This window comes from Manis pentadactyla, chromosome Y (assembly GCF_030020395.1).
Source record: "Manis pentadactyla isolate mManPen7 chromosome Y, mManPen7.hap1, whole genome shotgun sequence".
NCBI lineage: Eukaryota > Metazoa > Chordata > Mammalia > Pholidota > Manidae > Manis > Manis pentadactyla.
Window position 1 is genome coordinate 3,500,208 of NC_080039.1, and position 7,592 is coordinate 3,507,799.

Consider the following 7,592-nt stretch of genomic DNA (forward strand, 5'->3'; position numbering starts at 1 on the left):
CATTAGCATGTTAATGAGTTTTATTTTAACTCCCTTTCAGGAAGAGTCATGAGGTCCACATCATTTGAATCTTTCTAGGGCACTGTATTAACAATTTTACTCTGGACAAGGTTCCCTTGGCGTTTCATGTTTGTATATGGCGCCCTCTAGTGTCCAGAAGCTCTATTCTGCACCTGCCCAGCCCCTGAAGCAATGTCGGGGGTCGCGGGGGATCGGTACTGGTTCCTGGGGGGAGGAAAGAGCTGTTCCCCACCTCCCAGCTGCTGTGCCTGTCTCCACCACCTGAACCAGTGGGCCGGGCACACAGGTATAAGCTTTTGTCCCAGAGAAGCTGGATATGGATCCCTGCTTTCCACAAGTGGCCGGAGTCCCAGTCTCCCCAGGAACTCTGTCTGTATTAACTTTCCAACCCAGTAGTCATGCGAGACTCATGAAAGCACCATGAAATGTAGGTTTGTGCTCCCAGAGCAGATCTCTAGAGCTAGGTATTCAGCAGTCCCAAGCCTTCCACTCCCTCCCTGCTCCGTTTCTCTTCTTCACACCAGTGAGCTGGGGTTGGGGAGGGGCTCAGGTCCTGTGGAGCCACAGCTCTGGTACGTTACCCCATTTGGTGAGGTCTGCTCTTTTCTCCAGATGTGTGCAGTCTGACACCATCCATCCTCTTTCCTGATTCTCTGTCAGGATTAGTTGCACCAACTCTATTTTCTAATTGTATTCAGTTTTAGGAGGAAGCCTCTGTCTCTCCTCTCATGCTGCCATCTTTAATCCCCTTTTCCCTGTTTCATTTTTCTTCTTCATGCCAGTGAGCTGGGTGGTGAAAGGGCCTGGTCACACTGGATTAGGTCTTTCATATGTTACCCTGTTTCATGAGGTATGCTCTATTCCTGAGGTCTGTACGCAGTCTGATCAGACTTTCCTGTTGCTCTTTTAGGGTTTGTTGTATTAATTAACTATATTTTGTTTCTAGGTTTTGGTTTAAAGGAATTGTGAGAAGACAAATTTTTAAATGACATAATATGATTCTAGGCTTCTAGCTATCATTTAGCAGAAATTTTCGTTTGAGTGATTTTATTTGAAATCTTTTATATATTATCTGGAATACTGAATGATGGTACATTAAACTAGTTAATGCACTACTAACAGGTATAATTCAGAGGATTCATATTGTATGGAAGGATGTGTATTGTTTCTCTTAGATTTTTTAATTGATTCATGAAGCCACATTTATTTGATAAATGTACTTTAAAAGAAAATTAGACTTATTATCACTAAATTTATAAATGGCAAGTAGGACAAAATTAAGCAAGTTTATACCTTGTTAATTACTTAAGCTGTGTATCTCTGTAAATCAGTCTAAAATTGTCAATGTCTCTGGCAAGCAAACACCCATTTTCAGAGGTAGTAATGATAGTGGTGTGGTGTAATGTAAATTATGCATCACTTACTACAATGTGTGCTTAAAAATGGATGAAATTCTCACTTAAAATTCACATATGAGATTATTTTAAAGTCAGCACACATATTTCATATACTGTTTCTAATTTATCATTTTGTAGAGTCTTCAGTGAATATGTCTTGTTAAGAAAAAGTGTCATGGTTAATAAAACCACAACTATAAAGTTTTATTTACTGGCTAGGAATCACTTTTTATCAGCTTCATGTATAAGATTTTCTCAGGGTAAGAAAGGTGACCTATTTAAAAGTTTTAAATGTATCATAAAAAATGAGTAATCCACTTTTATTTGAGCTTGTATGTACCAGTGAAATGGCAGTTCATGCAGGGAAGAGAGAATTGTCATTTGTGAAATCTATACTGTGCCTTGACTTATTTATTATTCTGAGTAGCAACTAAAAAATATGATAAAAGATGTCTTTGAGTTGTCTGTATGGAAACTTCTGCTCCTCCTTTTTCCTCCTAAGATAGAAGTAAATATTAGACAACTCAGAACAATCCATTATTCTATATGTTAAGATAATAAATAGAAATAAAGCAAAAGCTTTTCTTAGATCTTCATAAATGAGTAATTCCACCAGAATATTTTTCCTCAGAAAATTAAATAATTGAAACGCTGAAGGACCCTTACTAAATTCTTTATAAAAATGTTATTAATGTAACTACATTAAGATACATAATATTGTAGAGGCGAGTGATAAAATAACAGAATTTAAAATTAAAGTGTAATAATTTATTTTTTTGCCTTTGGGCTGTGAATGGGTGTTTGCAAGAATAGGAACCTTCTCTCAGTTTCTGGAAGAAAATAAAAGAAATTTCCCCCATTGCTGAATCAAGAGAACATCTTTCATTGTCCATCTTCCAGAAGTTAAGTGGTTTGGTACAGTCCCCCTCTCCAAATTGTTTTCTAAAGTTTCTTTTTATAAGAATTCTGAGACATTAAGATATTCTCCAGTAATGATTATTTTGAGTGAATAAATCAAAATACTCCTTTTGAAGGAAAATTTAAATTCTGTTTAAGTGTAATTTAAAATTATAATATTTGGACTTTTGAAAACTAAGTTTAAACACTTAGTACACATCCTGAATAAATCTACCTATTCTCACCTGCTCTTGATTTTTGCAGAGTTGCCCCTTTCATTTTAAAGCTGCAACTTTTGAAAGGTGCAGTTCTTATTCCATATGTTTTATTGAAGTATACAGAGTATCTTTTAATATTTGAAATTATTTCCCCATCTTTCCTGAGATATTAAAAGTCTTATACATTACATAATTTTTCCGTAAATAATTTAAATTTTCTAATGATTTCTTGGTGGTCCAACCTTGAAAATCTTTATGAAGCAAGTGTTCCCATACATAGGTTTATTTGAAGACTGGGATATTTGGCCTGGATAAATGCAGGCACTGTGCATTAGGTTCAGGCTGTTGGCTGGTGCAACAATATGGCTTGGAATGTTAGTCCCCTACCTAACTCGTAGTTTTTTTAAATTAAGGTACATTGAGTAAAAAGCAAAAATTTTACTGTGTAGTTCGTTGAATTTTCACATGTGAATATACCCATATAACCATCACACCCATCAAGATAGCAAACATTCTTACTAGTTTTTTTCCCTTCTAACATGTTTCATCCATTTCCCAAAATCGACTCCACCAATCTGTTCTCTGTGTCTGTGAGTTTATTTCTGGTTTGATTATTTCATTTTTTAGATCCTATATAAAAGTGAATTCAATTGATATTTGTCTTTCCACTTAGTATAATACTCTTGAGGTCCATCAATGTTGTAATAAATGGGAAGATTTCATTCTTTTTATTGTTTAGTAGTATTCCATTTTATGTACCACGTCTTCTTATATGTTTATTTTCAACAGGTATTGATTTTTAAATTTATTTTTAATTGAAGTATCATTGGTATACACTCTTATATTGTTTCAATTTTACAACTTATCCACTCAACAGTTACCCACATTATTACATCCTCACCTCCACTGTGTAGTGACTGTGTGTCAACATAAAAGACATTACAGAATCATTGGCTATTTTCTCCATTCTGTAGTACCATCACTGTGACCAACTGATACTATGACTGAAAATTTTATGTGTGCCTTCTTCTCCTTCTGGGACTCTTGAATGGAATGTTCACATGTTTTTTGTGGTCCCAGTGGTCCCTTACTCTAGTCTCATTTCTTTCTTCTTTTTGTTTCTAGTGTTCAGCTTAAATACTTTCTTACTGTCTCTTCCAAATCACTGATCTCTTCTTCTGAATCCTCTAATCTTCTATTGCATTTTTCATTTCCTTTATTGTACTTTGCAATTCTGATTGGTGCTTTTTTGCATTTTCCATCTCGTTTTCAAGTCCTCTCAAAGTTCCTCCACTGTTCTCTTAAGCCCAATGAGCATATTTATAACCATTACTTTGAATTCTGTTGGGTAAACAGCTTAACTCTCATCTTGTCCTTTTTCTGAAATTTTTCTTCTTTGCTTCAAGCATATTCCTCTCTTTATTTTGTTTGAGTTTTCTGTGTTTGGATGGATGAAATGAAAGTGCTCTCTCACTCACTCTTGAAGGTGTGGCCGAGTGTGGGAGTGTACTCTGAGTAGTCTTAAGTTTGGTGGTTTTGGCTAGCCATCTAGGGCTCTTAGAGTGTGGACCAGGGTTCTATTGTGATGGGGCTACAGGGAAATGGCCAGGAGCTCTGCTGGCAGGGTTTCCCCAGGTGAACAGAGTCCATATAGTGGTGCTATATAGTAGTGGTACTAGGGACAGAAGAAGAATGGGCTGCATGAATCTGAGTGGACGTGCACTAGCAGTATTTTAGTTCCACCTTACTAATAATCTTCTTAAATAATACATTAACAGATTTTACGTTTTAATGGAAGCTTTCTCAAAAAATCTTAATTGTTAATACCAAGAGTAAGTTCAAATTAAGAAATAGATATCCAAAAACAGATACTTTGTCAAATAACAAATGAGTCCTTTTGTAGACAGAGAGTATATACTTCTGATATTTTCAGGTATTATGTATTTATATAAAAGGAGATTTTATGGAGGAATGCTAAGCAGAATAGTTTTTCTTTCAAATTTTTATTCATCTGGTATGTCATATGAGAAGCCTTAAGTATGACAAAATCTTCTTAATATATATGCTAAATAATCTGCTCTTTGAAGAAAAAAAAATACATGAGCGAGTCCTTGGCTCTACTTTTGCTAAATTAGTGACTTTGGGGGAAAGGTTTTGATTCTCTCCAGATCATGAAAATTATGGTATCAGTAAAGGTTTGAAAGGATGAAAGGAGATAAGGTATAAGAAGAGTCCAGAATAACACCTAGCCTTTTGTTAACTTCTCTTTAAATGAGAAGTATTTTTAAACCTGAATTTTCCTAAGACATAATGTTTTTAGGTTTTCAGAATTCATGTTAAATTTATCATCTGAAAGGTGATAGTGCTTTTGTTACATCAGGTTGCTATTTTATAAACAAAAAATTCTTTTTCTCCCTTTAGCCTGGCAATATAAATTAGCAGTGAAACGGTAAGAGTGGAACAAATTTCAAAGTGTGAAGTCGGTAATACCCATGGTTCATCTTACCTGGAATATGGCATGAAATATCAAAGTCTCAGATCCCAAGCTTTTTGAAATGATTAAGTAAGTGGAGTGCTTTCCAAAATTGTTGTAGTGGTGCATCTTTGGAGAGGAGTGCAGAAAAGATAAACAGGTATTGTTTCACTGAATTTTTTTTTCCCCAGAGAACTATATTAGTTCACATCATTACAAAATAGTCTGAAGTTCTTTACTTCACTTTTAAATTCACATGTTAAAAGTATTTTCTTCCTTTCCAAACAATCAGACTATGGCTATTATGATACAGAGAGTGATAAAGATATATATGATTCTGAATGGGTAAATTCATGTATTTGTGCTTTCTCTTGCCCTGCGACCAAGCGCTTTCCCAGGATATCTTTAGTTTTAATATAACAAGCCTACCTGCACCAATAGGAAGGAAGAAAGATGTAAATTTCCCATAAAGAACTCGCATCTAAAATAGTGATTTAACTTAAAGTAAAATGTTCTTTGTAATTAAATCCTTTAGGTTCTTGATTCACTGCAAATTTTATTAATAATTTGAATATCTATTTTGGTAACTTCTCATTAGTAGCCTTGTTTCTGTTAATTTTTTTTAGTAAGTGCAGTTAGAGTACATTTTTTTAGACCGTGCCACCTAGCAGTGTTTCTGCAGATTGTGATTTACATGCTTTTCTTGCTCCTTACCCTCTTCTCTTACCACTGAAAAGTAATTCTGGTCAAATATTGGGAAATTATACACTAAACATTTAAGCTACTGTGCTTTTATTGTTATTGAAACAATGTGATTGTTTCAGAATGGGTGGGAGTTATTGTTCTTGATAAGTCTTTTAAGGGCCTGTGTAATTTCATGTACATTTTGAATGGGAGAGGAAGATTTAGTGTCGCAAACTTACTAAACCAGTATTTTTTTTAATACTGGCTTATGATAAACAGTTTCAAATTCTATATTCAAAATTTTGTTTTAACAGATACATCCAAATAACGATTGTGAGACCTAGGTAATGGTTCTGGGCACTATTTGATTGAGTGGCTTCGTATATTTTTGATACATGATTGAAATATAAAATTAGTAAGATTTGAAAGAGCATTTAGTGAAAACCCATACATAATGTAGCAATTTCTATTTAAAATCCACAGTTTGTGGTCATTTGGGAACTTGTTCATGATACTAATTATAAACTCAAATTCTTGAAAATAACATTATGATCAGAGAAAATGTACTGTTTGTTCCTAATGCATAAATTTTTTAAGGATTTATGCAAAGTGAATCATACTCAACAACCGTTGAGTATGTGAAATACTGTTCTTGACAATGGGGGTATATTCTGTAACATATAACACAAAATATATGCCTTTGTGTAGTTTAAATGCTAGTGGAACTAGAAACAAATTCCCAATAAAATCAATAAATTACTGTTAGAGTAACATGAGTAAAATAAAACAGACAACTATTTGAATTTTTGTTAAAGGATCAGAGAATGCTGATTTTGCCAAAGTTCTGAAAGCATGATTTCTGTGCTTGGACCGATATAATGAAAGAAGACAACTGTAAGAAAAGCTAGAAATAGAACATTTCAGGCTTGAAAATAAGTGAAAAATTTAAATGAGAACAACTTTGGCGTATTTGTGTGACAGAAAAGTCAATATGACTATTTCAGAATGAAGGGAATAATAGCTTTGGTGATGAGTTCATGCATGTGACCAGGTACCAAATAATAGATGGCCTTGTAGGTAGGGGTAATTCTGAATGGTGTAGGTTACTACTAGAGGATTCAAACAAGTAAAGGGATTAATTCTGTTCTATACTTTTGAAATAAGAATCTTTAATTTTCGGAAAGTGGATTGAAGGGTGTAAGATTAGCAATGCAACAAAATAATTACAGCAATCCACACTACTTCAGTTGAGACTGTAGAAGTGAATAGAGGGATCACACTACAGAGTATTATGAAGCTAGAGCTCAAGGGTTTATGCATTGATAAGAGAGTGTGAGATAAGGATGAAAAAGGAATCAAGAAAAGGGGATTATCAACTTGTGTTATTCTTAACTTATTGATTAACATAAAATATGTCTCCCTTCTGTATTTTCATTCTCTCTGCTTAATGTTCCTCTAGACCCTTCCAGTTTGTCAGGGTCTTTCTCAGTACTTGATATGTGGCACATTAAGACCTGACTTTCCATTACGTGGGATGTTCCCATGCTCTATGGTGAAAGCTTAAATGTATTGTTTTTGTTGTGGCAATGGTACCATTAACCTTCAATATAAAAATTTAGGGGTTATATTCCCCTTGAATTATTGAAAACAGTTTTATCCATAGTTTCCTTATGCATTTTTTAAAAACCTGGATGAATCTTACTTATTTAACTGGAATCTGTTTCACCTGGAATTTCTGTTTTGTTGTGTGGGACGGTTGGTTTTTGAATACTTGATTACAAAATATAAAATCATTTTAAATATTGATATCCTAATTGTAATTTCAGAATTCTACTCCAAACTTTAGTTGTCTAATGTTTAATTAGTACTGCTTTTTCTCATCACTCTGATTCAAATTATTAA